General features: G+C 33.0%; 1 protein-coding gene across 2 annotated transcripts in view; it reads right to left on the bottom strand.

Annotated features, from left to right (window-relative positions):
* Nucleotides 1-16952, bottom strand: part of SNCAIP (synuclein alpha interacting protein) — a 199722-nt gene that overhangs the window by 74992 nt on the left and 107778 nt on the right. The window lies entirely within an intron of this gene.

Here is a 16952-nt window from a genome sequence, read left to right as displayed (position 1 = left end):
AAGGGCCTGGCATCAACTTAGTAGCTGACTATCAGGATAATATTAAATTCTATCCAATTAACGTTTTTTTTTTCACTTAAAAATATCTTCTGTATTTAAGGAACTGTGCTAGGAGCTAGGAATACACAAAAATGAACTAAAATACAGCCACTTCAAGTTTACAATCCAACATACATGAAAGAATATAATACAAGGCAAAATGCAAAAATGCAAAGGAGAGGTCAAAACAAAATACTCTGAGGAGAGGGACTAAAACTTTTATTTGGAAGGAGGAGTGGGTTGAGGTGTGTGCATGTGCGTGTGATGGAAGGAGGAAGAAACTAAGTTGAGCATTACAAGGATAATTCTCCACAAGTGGAAATGCAAAAGGGAGTGGAATCATAGCCATAGGAGATAAGTGTGAACAAAGACAGAAACAGAAGAGATGAGATCATTAAATAAAGGTCAGAGGGAAAAGTACAGAGCAGTGTGGTGCTTGGTCAGTCACTGTTCATGGGGAATGAGGCATCTGTTTGTTGACCTTAGAACATTTGAGAAGTCTGTTGTCTTCCTGGGGCATGCATCCGAGCCATAACAAATAACCATCCAAGACTTATCAAAACAGATGACTACTACTGATTTCTGGTGATTCATATGGGCACACTGTATACTGCCAGAAGGAATATAAGAAAGAACTGCCAAAAACTACAAAGTATGGGGCAAGAACTAAAAACTATAGGGGCTCATGCTGTGTTCTCCATTGTTGTCCACTGAATGAAAAGATGTTGAAAGAAAAAAAAGAAACTATGAATATTTGTAAATAACGTGGTATCTGAGAATACCATTTGGATTACTGAACAATGGCTTAGAATACAAGGATGATAAACTCCCAGTCAGTACCTAACAAAAACTGGCAAAATCAATTTAAAATTGTTCTTGCCAGGTGTTTTGCTAATCTAATAAAAAGATTACAACTAAAAAGGATGTGGGAAGGGAGTTTTTTATGTTTATCTATTAAGCTGGATACCATAGAAAGTAGGTTTTAAGAAGCATAACAGTTGAGACAGAAATTCACAGGAGACAAATTAAGAAATGATATAATAAAATCCATGGTCTCAAATTTTTATATAGGAATGCCAAAAGATTAGTTAATAAACTGGAAGCTCTAATACAAGAAGAAAAATTTGACCTCAAAGTATAAATAACTGAGACTTGAAGAAATGAATGAATTTCATGACTGGAACATGGCTATGGAATGATATATCTATTCAAAGAAATAACGGAGGTAAAATGGGGAGAGTGGACAGCATTATCTTTTTAGAAAGCATCTTCATCAAGAAATCTAAGAACAAAATAGAAACATGATGAAAAACATTTGGGTGAAAATCAAGGCAAAGAAATGAAATCACTTTTTTGTCAAGATAATATATAACCGACTATTGGAAATAAGTAGACAAGACTGATATATTAGAACAATATATCCAACACCTCTCCCTCTCAAAAAAAGAAGAATACAGAACTGATGGGAGACTTTAATTGTTCAGACATCTACTAAATCTTTCTCTCTCTCTCACCCTCTCCCCATCCCTCCCTCCTTCCCTCCCTCTTTCCCTTCTTTCCTTTTCCCCTCCCTCTTTCTCTCCTTCCCTCTCTTCTTCTCTCCTCCCTTTCTCTTCCCCTCCCCCTCTCTCTTTCCCCTCTCTCTTTCCTCCTTGTGTCTCTGATTCACTCTGTCTCTCTTTCCCTCCCCCCTTCCTTTTTCTCCCCTTTCTCCTCTTTATCCACTCCAAGATCATCATCTAATAACTTCTTGACCTCCCTTATGAGATAGAGGAACTAAAATTCTAAATCTGATCTAACAGGGAAAAATTGGTTGCTGTCATGGAAATTATGGGAATCTTTGGGAAGAAGTAACCCTCTTCTCCTAGACTTTATGATAAAGACCATACATACATAACGGTTGGACATATGCCTCAGATATTAGGAACATAGGTTTCAAGGTTTTAATAAAAATGGATAGGACTTCATGAAATAAACTTCTTCAAGGGCAGGTCAGGAGAGATGGGAGATCATCAAGAATGAAACTTTGAATATACAAAAGGAAGCAATTGTAATAAATAGGAAAATCAGGAGTTATCTGAAATGACTAACACATAGACAAGGAATTCACCAACCAATTTTTTATGCAAAATTATAACATAAAACAATCAAAAGATGATTTTAAAAATGGAGATAAGTATATGAGAACTGCCCAGTCCCTAAAAAAGTGCCAGTAACCATAAAACACAAAATGAACTGAGGAAGAAAAGTCAAAACAAAAAGTTACATTGGGAGAAAGAGGAGGGTTAGGATTCCTGCATGGAGTATATTATGTGACAAAAAGCATTGACAGAAACAAGTCAGAGTTACTTGATTTTGATTTTGTTGTAGTTGTCATTTTTGCTGCCAAGAATGGACTTTTCATCGAAAATGGCTGAACAAAAATAACTAACAAGATATTGTATCTAAAAAGCAAAATAGTAGGAAAATAACTGTCTTGAATGAATTGAAGCACTAAAAAACTCGTGGGTATGATTGCAGTGCCATTATCTTTTATTTTTTAATTTAAATTTTTAGTTTTTCACTTAAAATTACCTAATTTTTAAAAAAGCCAATCTTTTTTCAATTTCAATGTAATTTATTTATTTTGTTTCATAGAGCCATTGTCAGTAATATTTGGAAGAATGAAAACACATATTACAAGGACTTGAGAAAAACAAATACAGTTTGGATTTTCAAAAAAGAGAGAATACAGACTACAAACTATAGACTAGAGAGCTTGATTTCAATGCATTGTTAAAGAGTTAATTAAAAAGAACTAGAAAAGAAAGCAAGGATTACAAAGATCCACTATGGCTTTATCAAAAAGAGATTATGCCAAACAAATATTATTTCCTTTTTTGATAGATTTATTAAACTGTTGAATTAGTCTGTGCAAATGTGTGTGTGGTAATAGTTTATCTGGATTTTAAAAAAAAGCATTTCATAGAGAATCCCATATTGTTCTTGTGCAAAATACAATAATGTGTTGCAAGAGAGTGCAATATTCTAGTCCACAAATCTCCATATTTTTTCACACTTTTTCATTAAATGGCCAGACTCAAAGAAACCTAATGACTAGTTAAATGTCAAATTCACTGGCAGTCTTCAATCAAGTTTTCTTTCAAAGTATGTGTTTGTCTCTCTGCACTTTTATCAGTAACTTGGATGTGCTTATCAAATTTGCTAATGACACTAATCTGGAAAGTGTAGCTAACACATTAGACAAAAATCTAAAGATTTCAACAGTCTTGCTGATGTTAAGAAAATGAAATTCAGAAGTGACATTAAAGCCTTACAATTGGTTTTGAAAAATCAACTTTATAGGCATGAGATGAGGGAAGTATGGTTAATAAAACAGTTGGTCCAAAAGATATTTCAGGGTTGATTTAGCAGTTGTCAATGCTGTAAAATTACCAATGCATATAATTTGTAAATAACAAGCTATAATTAAGAAAAAAGATATTTCAGGGTTTTAGCATATTACAAGCCCAATGAAGTAGCAATGTGTCAATGGCCAAAAAACAAAAAAAAATCTTGACTTGCATTAATGGAAGCACAACCTCAGGAAATAAAAGGATAGTGTTGTCTCTGTACTAAATCCTGGTCAGACTTTGTCTGGAATAATTTGTCCAATTTAGGAAATCACAGTTTAAGAAGTGTCCAGGATTTTCTGGATAATCAAGGCAATCAAGATGGCAAATAAGTTTGGAGTTCATATGAGGATGGATTGAAGGAAATAGTGATGTTTAGCTGGAGGAGCAAAAGATTTAAGTAAACAAAGAGAGTTGTCTTCAAATATCTAAAGGACTGACTTGTGTAGGAAATATTAGAATTGTTCTTTTTGGTCCCAGAAGGCAGACCCAGGAACAATGGGTGGGAATTGCAAAGAGGAAAAATTAGGTATGATAGCTGGAAAGCTTTCAAAAATAAAATGAAATATCCCAGGAAGCAGTGAGCTCCCCATTTTTTAAGATCTTCAAGACTGGATAAGTATTTGTTAAGCATAACTGGAATTTCTTTATAGTACTGGTCCAACTATTTTTCTACTAAGGATCCTTTCAAGTCTAAAATTCTATGTTTCTGTGAAGAGAACAGACATAGGGCATGAAGAGTAGTCAAGATGTTTAGAGTATATAGTGCATGACATAAAATATTCTATAAAATAAATCTGATGAGGTAAGTTGGAACCAGTCTGCATAGGAACTCAAATTTCTGAAGATTTATTTTAGACTTTATTGTTCATGTAACAGTGAATCATAGAACTTTTTTAAAGCAGAAGAATAGTAGTATTATGGAGAATCAATTATAAGGAGGAAAGATTGAAAGTAGCAAGAGAGGTTAGGATTTGTTACAATTGTCAAGGTGAAAGGTGAAGGTGGACATATGGAAAGGAAACAATGCATAGAGAGATATTTCAAAGGTAAAATCAATAAGATTTGAGAACTGGGAGATGTGAATGATGAGAAAGACAGGATTTGACTATGACTGAAGCTTTGAGCTTGAGTGACTAAAAATATGGCGGTACAATCAGAGTTAAAGAAGTTGGGGACTTACTATGATTTTAGGGACAAGATGAAAAGTTCAACTTTGGAAGTATGGAATTTGAGTTATTGACAGGCCATACATATACAGATGTTCACTGGGAAAGTTGGAAAAATATGACACACTATCATATCAGAAGTAAATATTTGGGAGTCATTCACACTAATTTCAGAAGCAAATGATTACTTTTTATGTTACCAAAATAACCTGAAAATTAAATAGTTGCCCACAGACTGGACAAATTCTGGTTTATGAATGTAATAGATAATTATTGTCTCATGAAAAAAACCAAATATTTGAAATTCACAAAGAAATAGTAAGGTTTGTGAGAACTGAGACAGTGTGAAATAAATGTTATATACAATGACATGAAAATATAAAAAAAAAACATAAAAATTCAGAGAAATGCAAAGAGCAATATCAACTTTGACCGCCTGAGTACAAAACATATCTTTCTTCTCTTGGGAAAGAGGTGATGACAATGGTAGGGAATGAAGTATATGCTGTCATCAATGATCAACTTTGTTTTTTAATTGTACTTTTTTGTTACAAGGAAAGGTTCTATTGGAGAGTATTTTGGAGACAAAGCAGCAAAAGAAAAAAGAAACAATTTTTTAAAAAGCCAATGGAATGGCTGTCTCACTTTAAAAAAATGGGAGAAAAAATACCAAATCTAAATGAAAAATAACTAAAAGAATGGTTAGAATTACTAAAATATAAGATATTGGTTATAATTTCCCTAGAAATAAAAAGTCAAAATAAATTTTATGTTAACATTATGATTTATCAGCACTAGATTTGATGTCAGTCATTTGGATTATTCCTATAAGCAAAGATTTTATAAAATAGGAAAAATACGGTTAGGATGAAAATATATGTATATGTATACACACATATGATTAAGATATTATTTTTCTTTTTAAGTTCAGGGAATTTCTTCCTTTAATCATGTGCATGGTTTAACCTATAAAAATATGGTTTTCCAAAAATAGAATGCTTAAGACTATCACAAATGTTATTTTTTAAAAAAATGAACACACATTTAAATCACTATGTTTTCAGAAATCCATAGTCCTCATTTAAAAAGGAAGAGAGGAAAAATGATATGAAAAGAGAGCAGGGGGGACATCCAATTTAAAAGAAAAAATGACTGAAGGAGATCCTTAGGATTACTTCAATTGCCCTAAAATTTAAAGAATGTCAAATTACCACATGCTGTTCAACAAGGCAGATAATTTTAGCTAGCTGATTATTGAGTGATAAAAGTACAACATCTTAAAAGAAATGTACTACAGTTTTCAGTATAATAGTAGGAACCAACAGATTGCTGGGACTGGAGGTGGTGTTAGACTTAATTCACCAACTTCATGTTATAAGCAAAGTAAATTTTAAGAGTTTCCAAGGCATAAAAGTGAAGTGTCAAGTTATTAAGTATAGAAATTATTTCATTTTTGTGATGCCACAAGATACCATTTGGGATAAGCATTCCACAAAAACACTTATGTGTTCCAATTTAAACACTCAAAGATACAGGCTTTCCTTATATCTAAAATGAATCATTATTTTCCCTATATTCTGACATATTTGGCTTTGATAAATCAGAAACACAGAGAAATTTTTGTTTTGTTTTGTTTTTATCTACTAGGTAACTTATGTTTTCAAGAGAAGAACTAGGTCCCTTAGGAATATGGTGGCTTCTTGAGACCAGCTGGCACAGGTTAAATAATTATTGTCTATAATTAAATTAGAATTAGGCATTTTGTAATCCATTGCCATATGTTCTACCAAGTACCTATTTTTTCACCTCTTTTTTTCTCTTCTTCTTGAAAGAAAAATTGGTGTGTGATATGGTTAAAATTGCATTCATTCAAATCTTGTTAAAGGCTAGATGTTTTATTAGATTTAATCATGAAACTCATTGCTAGAATATCATTTATAATTCTAAGAACATTCCAACAATATCCTGAAGTGAAAAATAGTAAGAACTAATGAGGTCTTTTAAAGTACATTATTCAGAATGGTGAATGTACAAATCAGAAAGGTAGCCCCTCCCCAAAGTTTACCATCCCAACTCTCATCTAAGAATATCAAGCATTATTTTATTTTGTTTTTATATATGTGGGCAAGAGAATTGGAGTTAGAGAACCATGCTACACTCATTTTTTAAAGTATGTTCTACTTTCAGAATTACTTGCTATAGTTATTTTAAAGCATAATGCATATGCCCTTTATATCAAATCTTTTAATCTCCATGCTCAATTATCTTGCTTCCACTTATTCTTGGTTATCCTTTGTACTCTGAAGTATAAAGGAGTAAAAGTAATAAAAGTAGTTGAGAATACAGAGAAACTTCCTCATCTCATGATACCCTAGTTTCATTGTTTTTTTTTTTTAATGTTTATAGAATGTCCCTATTGACAGCAGCCTCTTTAATGTACCTAACCTATACTTATTTCCCATGAGTCTCTGATAAGTATTTTTTGGTTTGAGACTACGTGTAGAATGCCTTGTTCTTTTCCTCATCCAAATCATACTTATCCTTCAAAAGCCAGCTCATCTAACTTTCCCGAGAAGTCTTGCCATAGTCCAAATGGACTTCCAAAGAAAGGATACTCGATCATACAGTTTAATGTGTAAATAAATGTTTCCTTTTTTTTAAACTATTGTTTTCATATAACTTTGATAAATTCAATTTTAACCATTAAGGTCAGAAAACAAGGTCTTATCTATGTACCCTTCACAGTACCTATCATAATTGATCTCATTGTTGGGACATATTAAGCACTTTTTGATCACTATACATTGTCAAGATATTTGGAGATAACCCTGGTTTTCATAGTTAAGCCCTAGCAAGTAGGTTGTGGCCTGAGTTTAACATAACAACAATACTTTGTATTCACACTGTGGATGATCTCATTATCTGATAAAATGTATTGCTTAAATCAGCCCTAGGTGTTCCCTGAGGATTTATGATTCTCATAACTTTCATAATTATTTAGATTTGTGGGAGTTTTCCCATTTTCCACGAGCTAAGAGGTAGAAACAGTCAATGTGCTATAGCAGAAAGTGATCAATCACCTATCCTGACTCTCTGAACAGCTCCTATGCTTATAAATGCTAAGTGAACCAAATCAAGACCTGCACTCCTATTCTTACCACACCAACTCTGGTTTTGTACCTCACTGAAAGATCACAAGGTTCAACAACCCTAAATATGTGAATTTTACCAGGCTCAAGAGTTCATTTAAAGATACCTTAAATAAAGAAAGAATCTAAAATAATAGAAATCTCATAGAATAAAAAAAATTAATGAATGAATAAAAGTTAAAGCATTCATTAAGTACTACCATAGAGGAAACTCTATGGTAAATATTGGAGATATTTATTTATATTGGAGATATAAAAAGAAAACTAAAACAGTCTTTGCTGTCTAAGAGCTCCTATTCTAAGGGGAGAGACAACATATTTAGGAGATTTCAGGAGCAGGGAAGAGGAAAAGGCCCAGTGGTCCATAGAGAAGCAAGACATATTAGGTAATTATGCCAAACAGATTTTCACTACAAAAGAGCATTTCTTTAACATAATATCCTTGTAATTCTATGATTATGAATCATGTAGCAATGCAATTTCAATTACAATGCTAATAACTGTGGCCACCAGGAAGGCTGAGGCTGCAGATCTTTTGAATTCAAGAGTTCTGAGACACAGTGACCCATAGCAATTGGATATCTATACTGTTTTTAAAAAATTATTTATTTTTAATACATTGCTTTATGAATCATGTTGGGAGAGAAAAATTAGCACAAAAGGGAAAAGCCATAGGAGAGAGAAAAAAAATAACCAGGAAAAAAAAGTGAACATAGCATGAGTTGATCTACATTCAGTCTCCTTTATTTTTTTTCTGGATGCAGATGGCATTTTCTGTCCAAAGTCTATTGGGATTTCTTTGATCACTGAACCCCTAAGAAGAACCAAATCTTTCACAGGTAATCATCGCAAATTCTTGCTGTTATTGTGTACAATGTACTCCTTGTTCTGCTTATTTTGCTGAGCATCAGTTCGAGTAAATCTTTCAAGGCTTTTCTATAAAATCAGCTTGTTTATCATTTCTTATACAACAATAATATTCCATAGCATTCATAGACCACAACTTATTCAGCCATTCTCCAACTGATGGGCATGCACTCAGTTTTTTTGCTACCATCCAAAGAGTTGCTACAAACATTTTTGCACATGTGGGTCCTTTTCCCTTCTTTATGATTTCCTTGGGATACAGACCCAGTAGTGGCCCTGCTGGGTTAAAGAGAATGCATAATTTGATAGCCCTTTGAGCATATATACTCAGTTTGATAATAATTTAGTGACACCTTCCCTCAGAGTGGGAGCAAGAAGATTGCCTTGCCAAGGAAGGGCAAACCAATCTAGGTCAGAAGCTGGTTAAAGATTCAAGGTTTTCTTCTAAGGAAGAGGGATCAGGCCAATAAGTAACACTCACACTTCTAGTCTAGGTGAGATAAGAAAATCTAGCTTTAAACATGCAATTATTATTTTGGTTGAATTAAAAATATAAATAATCCTAAATTCAATAAAATGACACATGGTAGGTATAAATAAGCAGGCTGTAGCATATTAGCAAGGAAAATACATCCATTAAAAATGTCTAAATATGCACATGAGAAGCAACATAGCATAGCAGATAGAGATCTCTTAAATCCAGGAAGACCAAGATTTGAATGTTGATTCTGACACAGATTGAATATGTGACTATATGCAATGTCCCTAAAACTCTCTGTGTTTGGTCAACTATCCAAAACTAAAAGTAAGAAATGAGCGGATGATCTGCATCAGAGAAGGGAGTTTAAATTCCCCATATTGATGAAATTACACATCTGGGATAATTTTTTAAAGACTAGAAAAAGAGAAAGTCCTAGCAACTAGTAAGAATAAGAAACAACAGATGGTCAGTGTGGAAATAGAATTATTCCCAGAATAATAAGAAAGCCTCAAAAGCATTATATTAAAAGGTTTATTGGCAAACATGGACAAAAATGGAAAAGGATACGAATGTATTACACTCTTTAGAGGAGAAAGTAAGTGCGCACGTGGATGACCTCCCCAATCTTTGAAATATTGAGACAAATATTTTCATAATTTGGAGATAGGCAGGTTTGGTTTCAGACCATCACAATAAAGCAAGTCACAATTTTTTTTTGCTTTTCCAGTGCATATAAAAGTTATATATTTCACTATACTGTAGTCTATTAAATATATAATTTTTAAAAATACCTTAATTAAAAATATTTTATTGCTAAAAATGCCACCCATCATCAAAATCTTCAGTAAGCCATAATTGTTTTGCTATCCTTGATACTGATAGAAGCTGACTGAACAGGGTTGTGGTTGCTGAAGTTTGGGATAGCTGTGGCAATTTTTAAAAGTAGGACAATAAGGAAGTTTGCCTCATCAACTGACTCTTTCTTTCACTTGAACAATTAAAAATCACTGTAGGATTATTAATTGACTTTCAACACTGTTGTTTCATAGAGTATTCTCTAAGTAGGCCCCAAAAGAGGGAAAGAGACTAGGAGGGGAAAAAGCCAGTCAGAATACATGTGATTTCTATAGATTAAGTTCATAGTCTTTTATGGGTATGTTTTGTGATCCCTCCAAACAATTACAATAGTAACATCAAAGATTACTGATCAGAGATCATCATAACAGATATAATAATAATGAAAAGTTTGAAATATTTTGAGAATTATTAAAATGTGACAGAGGCATGATGTGAGCATGAAACTGGAACAATCACACCCACTGACTTGCTTAACATAGGGTTGTCACAAATCTTCAGTTTATTAAAAAAAAACACAATAACCTCAAAGCACAATAAAGTGAAGGACAATAACACATGGTCTGCCTTTTTTGACCAATTTATTCTTTAAAGGCCCTCCCTTCCCACCTCCTTTTCACTCTTCTGGCAGATACCTTTTTCCCTCATTCTCTGACTTTCATTCTACTCTAAGCAGATTCTTCCAGTATTTTCTAAACCCCCTTTATTTTAGCCAGAATTTTAAATCATTAAGATGTGAATACTAATGAAGTTAGTAGTGGGTGGGAAGGAAGCATAGTAGAGCAGAAGACTCATTATTTCTCAGCAGGTTATATTTGCTTTTTCTCTAGTCTTTACTGACTCAAGATAGTCATCATTTCAGAAATGACCCTTAAGTTCAGTTCTAGAAATTGCATATACTTCATGTAACACAAGAAAACCACGCATACCTGTCTGTGTTAGTCAGTTTTGTAACAGTGCCATTCAAAATAGCATTTACAGCATGCATGGGATTCACAAGTGCAATGACTTATTTTAAGAAATTCTGTGTGGAGACCTGGACACTCAAACTATTCTTTAGGACTGTAAATCTTTGGCCTGTATTTCCCAAAATGAGAGCCAGTTGGGTGAATGTGCAGACATTACTCAAATGGAAATGAGCCACATAATCTTAGGAACCAAAAATTCCAAGCAGCCAGAGCCTTTTAAACATGTTAAGGTCCCATCAGATTTCTAAAGGAAAAATAATTGAAATCATCCAAACAACCACACTAAGGTTCATGAATTACTCCTACATAGCATTCCAAAAGGCAGACACAACAGCAGGAGTTCAGGAACAAAAAAAGACAAAATTAAAAGGAAGAGTACTGAAAGATGGTAAAAATGAAATTTTTTAGAAATGATTAAATTATTTTTATAACTCGACATGATGTATATGGATGTAGGTTTTTTTTCTGGTTATACAAGCTAAGCAACCTTAGATTTCACAGGATCACAGATTTAGAGCTGGATGGGGGCTCAAAGGCCATTGATTACAACATTCCAATTCTATAGAAGGGAAAACTAAAACTAAGGGAGACTGATTTTGTCCTAAGTCATGCAGGTTGTAAGCTTTAGAGCTGGGATTTGAACTCAGGTGCTTAACACCAAATCTACCTTCCCTTGCACTTTAATACTTCCTTTTAATAGCCCAAGTTAAAAAAAGAAAAGCATAACTCCCTTTACCCCCTATCTTCTGCAACATACTTTCTAATTAAATAAAACCCTAAAGGACTCCTCTCCATTTAAAGAAGCTTAGAAGAAATATGCCTTTTAAGCTCATCATTGCTTAATTTCCCCCTTACATGAATTGGATCCTGGGGAAATAGTCCATAATTAGAATCATTAAGCCTATTTAGGGTGGTTAAGCATTGGGTACAAAACCAGAGTTAGTATAATGGGAACAAGTATGGAGCCCCTGATTTGGTTCACCTATTTTTATAAGCATCATTTTCTGCTGCAGCACGTTAGTGCTTCTGATTCTCAGGTCCCTGGAAAATATGGAAGCTCTAACAAATGTTTACTAAGCACTAATTAAATTCAAGACATTGTAAAGGAATACAAAAATGATTTATATAAATTTGTTGTACTTATGGTCGCTACTCAACACCTTTATTTTGATCATTTGCTGTCACCCATTTCCAAACTCCAAGTCTATTTCCTCCATAACTGATTTATTTGCTTTCAGATCCAGTGTTGACCCAGTATCTTTCACAAGCTCTATGTTAGACTCCTTTGTCCCCCTGATCTCCCTCCATTCTCAACTTGCTAATCTTCTTCACTAAGAAAAGGGTTTAGTTTCAATGCCATCTCATATATGACATCTTCTCTGATTGCCCTCCACTGTTTCCTTGCTTCCATTATCTTGTATTTATTTGGTATATATATTTGTATATACTTGTATAAAGAATAAAATTCCACAAGAACAGAGACTTCTATTTTTGTATTCACATCTCTAGTGCCACCAAAGAATAAGCACTTAATTCATGCTTTTTGATTGAGTGATTGAATTTTGTCATATCTAATACTAGGTTTTTAGTTGTTACTAAAGAAAGTCATCAATTTTTTTTTAGAAAAATTCTGTCACTTTAAATTTATGGCATACAATTTTATTTGGGCTCTTGTTGTTTTATAGTACTTCTTTGATAATTTCCAAAAATCATTCCCCAAAGTGATTATTCCAAACGATTCATAGTGTAATAAAATTATACTAAATAAAAATGACCTTAAGGAATTAATAGATTAAGTAACAGAATATTAAATAACTGGTGATCCAAAGAACAATATCATAGAACCAAAAGGGAATTTCATTGGTAGAGCCAAGATGGCAGAATAAAGCTAGGAAGTTGCTTGAGTTCTTCTAATTTCCTTCAAAACCCACAAAAACCCAAGCCTCTGAACAGAGTTTGATGGAATGAAACCTCTCTCTAGCTCAAGATAGATTGGAAGGACTTCAAGAAAGGTCAGTCTCACAGGGTGAAAAGGGTGTTCAGCCCAGCTCAGATAGACTCTGGGAAAGCCAGCAGAGGGTCTTAAATACAGCAGATCAGCAACCAAGACCTCCTGTCATGGCTCAGTAGTAGAACTGAGTAGTGGGGCATTCTCTAGCTCTGGCTCAGAAGGCAAATTCTGGGAAACCATGCTGTTTCCTGGAGAGAACAGGTAGTGTTATTCCCTGCTGAAAGGAAGATACCAAACATAAGAGAGTGCTGTGCTCAAAAACCAAGGCTCAGAGCTGTACAGGAAGCTTGGAACAACATCCCCTTTCTCCCATGAGCAGAGCTTGACCATTAAGGAAAAAAAATATGAGTAAGAAACAAGAAAGAACCTTAATCATAGAAAGCTACTGTGGTGACAGGGAAGACCAAAATATCAACTCAGATCCACAGAGGAAATTGCAAAGAGTGATATAAATTGATCTCAAGCCAATGAGGCTTTTTAGAAGTTCTCACAAAAGATTTTAAAAGGCAAATAAAAGAGGTAGAAGAAAAAAAAAGAGAGGTAAGCAAGAGAGAGTCAACAGCTTGGAACAGGAAGGGAAAAAATTGACTTAAGAAAACAATTCCTTGAAAAATACATTAGCCAAATGCAAAAAAAAAAAAAAAAATCCACTGAAAAAATCAGTTCCTTAAAAAACAAAATAGGACAAATGCAAACAAAACAAAACAACACCACACTGAAGAAAACACTATACTTGAAAAGTAGAATTAATCAAATGGAAAGGAGATATAAAAGCTAAATGAAGAAAATCACACATTTCAAATTAGAATGGGGCAAATGGAAACTAATGACTATATGAGACATCAAGAATCAGTCAAATGAACCGAAATCATTAAAGAAAATAAAAATGAAGCAACATATGATAGCTTTGGGGATTCAGCTAAAATAATCTTTAGAATAAATTTTATATCTCTATATTTTCCCATCAATAAAAGGGAGAAAGGATATATAAGTAAATTGAAAATAGAAAAACAACAAAAATTTTAAAACCCAACTAATTATCAAAGTCAACATTCTGAAAAATTAAAGGCAATCACTCTCCATGCCTCCCCCTTGCAAAGAACAAAACACAAAACAAAAAACCATTAAATTGATAAATATATGTAGAAACTGCTTTCCCCATGAAGTGAAAGGGAAGGAAAGAACAAATAACCCTAACTACTATTGTAAAACATCAACAAAACTAAAAAATTTTATTAGAAAAACTGGAAAGTAGACCAGCATAAACTAGGTATAGGCAAATGTCTCACATCATATATCAAGATAAGTTTCAAATGAATACATGATAGATAGAAATAGAAACATTACAAGCAAATTAGAATGTAAGGGAAGAAATAGTTTTTTTAGAAATATGAATCAGAAATAGTTTATGACCAAAAGATTAAGAGGATCATAGAAGATAAAATTAAAATTACATAAAATTAAAAATTTTGCAGAGACCAAATCAATAAGCTTGAAATTAGAAGGGAAGTAGGTGAATTGGGGAAGAGGAATTTTCATAGTGTGTAATGAAGCCTTATGAAAGAAATTTTCTTCAAAATTCTTTTCACAATTACGTTTGCTAACTATATTATTCCCATTTATTCTCTTCTTTCTCTCCTTTCACCCTGACACTCTTCAAAAGTCTTTGTATGGTCAATGTAAGAAGTCTTCAAAAGTACTCTTTTTAGCCCTATTTCCCCTTCCCACTTTCATATGGGGTAAGATAGATTTCTATACTCATATTGAGTGTGTATGGTATTTCCTCTTTAAGCCAATTCTGATAAGAGCAAGGTTTACTCACTCCTTCCTTTGCTCTATTCCCCTCCGTTGTAAATGGTTTTTTTGCCTCTTTTATGGCAGATAATTTACACCATTCTACTTTTCCCTTTATGTTCCTGTGTCACCCCTTAATTTTATTTTTTAGATATTATCCCTTCAAATTAAATGACCTCTTTATTTATATATTTATTCTATGTGCCATAATAATGAGAAAGTTCTTATGAGTTAAAAGATACTTGAGTTAAAAGTATCATCATCCTATGTAGGAATGTAAACAGAGAAACCTTATTAGACCCTTTATGGTATCTCTTTCCTGATTACCTCCTTATGCTTCTCCTGAGTCTTGTATTTGAAAATCAAATTTTCTATTGAGCTTTGGTCTTTTCCTCATGAATGCTTTAAAAGTCCTTTATTTTACTGAATATTTACCTTTTCTCCTAAAGGATTATACTCAGTTTTGCTGGGTAGTTGATTCTTGATTGTAATCCTAGCTCCATTGCTCTCCAAAACATCACATAAACAAATCCTCCAATCCTTTAATATAGAAGCTGGTAAATCTTATTTTAATCTGACTGTGGCACATTATACATGAATGGTTTCTTTCTGTATGATTGCAATATTTTCTCCTTGATCTGGGAGTTCAGGAATTTGATTATTATATTCCTGGGAATTTTCATTGTGAGCTTTCTTTTAAGAGGTGATTGGTAGATTATTTAAATATTTTACCCTCTGGTTCTAGAATATCAGGACAATTTTCCTTGATAATTTCTTAAAAGATGATGCCTGGGCTTTTTTTTTTTTTTGATCTTGGTTTTCAGGTAGACCAAAAATTTCTAAATTATTTCCCCTGAATTTTTTTTCCAAGTTAGTTGTTTTTCCAATGAAATATTTCACTTTGTTTTCACTTTTTTCATTCTTTTGGTTTGGTTTTGTTTCTTGATTTTTCATAAAGCCATTGGCTTCTATTTGCACAGTTCTAATTTTTAAGAAATTATTTTCCTCGATGAACTTTTGCACTTCCTTTCCTATTTGACCAAATTTGTTTTTTAAGGTATTCTTCTTCTTGTTAATGCTTTATATATCCTTTTGCATCATTCATTTCCTTACCCAATTTTTCCTCTATTTCTTACTTGATTTTAAAAATCCTTAATAGCCGTATTTTAAAAATGTTTCATATAATTGTTAATGTAAATTAAAACCTGAGGTTGGTATCAAATTAACAAACCTGACCAAAAAAAAAAAAAAAGAAAAATGACAAGTATATTTAAAGGCTTGCAGGAAAACAAGCACAATAATGCACTATTGATGGAGCTGTGAATTAGTCTAACTATTTGGGGAAGCTCTATGGGACTAAGTCAAATAAATAAACTATGTATATCTTTTTACTCAATGATACCACTGTTAGGTCTATACTCAAACAGGTAAAAAGAAAGAGGAAAGGGATGTGTATGTTAAAACAATATATATGGCAGCTCATTTTCTGATAGAAAAAAAACTAGAAACTATGGAAGACTCATTTTATTGGGGAATGACTAAAGAAATAATGATGTGAATGTAAAGGAATATTATTTATTGTGCCATAACAAACAAGGAAAGTGATGGTTTTAGAGAAACAGAGGGAGATTACATAAGATGATGCAGAAATGTGACAGAATCAGGAGAATCATACTCATCCACACACATACAAATAACATCTTAACAAACAACTTGGAAAGACTTAAGAACTCTAATCTATACATTTGGCAACTATAATTCCAGAGGATGTTGATGATACAGGCAACCAACCTAACAGAGAGAGGTTGGATTCAAATACATATGTGTGTGTGTGTATACATGTGTGTGGTCAATGTGAGAATTTGTTTTGCTTGAAAAAATGTTTCAAAAGTTTTTTTCTCTATGGCAAAAAGATGGAAGAGAAACTATATTTTTATTAATAAAAATCAAATAAAATGTGTTTAAAAGAAGAAAAATAATAAAAAATGATGAGCTGGAATTTGTCCCAAAGTTCCTTAAGTCATGTTCACACATACTTCTATTAATAAAGCATTTTCTTTGAGCATGAAGAATAACATATGTGCTGTGCAAACACTTTAAAGCACTAGTATAGTTGAGACAGGATTTGTGGGTTTCATTTTATTTTAGCTACTCTGTAGCTTACTCTGTGTAAGGTTTTACCATTTGCTGTGATGTTTCACTGACCCTTGAAATATCCAAGTTCATA

The sequence above is a fragment of the Antechinus flavipes genome, chromosome 1, assembly GCF_016432865.1.
Source record: "Antechinus flavipes isolate AdamAnt ecotype Samford, QLD, Australia chromosome 1, AdamAnt_v2, whole genome shotgun sequence".
NCBI lineage: Eukaryota > Metazoa > Chordata > Mammalia > Dasyuromorphia > Dasyuridae > Antechinus > Antechinus flavipes.
The sequence above is the reverse complement of the archived record's forward strand: the minus strand, read 5'-3'. Positions and strand labels throughout refer to the sequence as shown.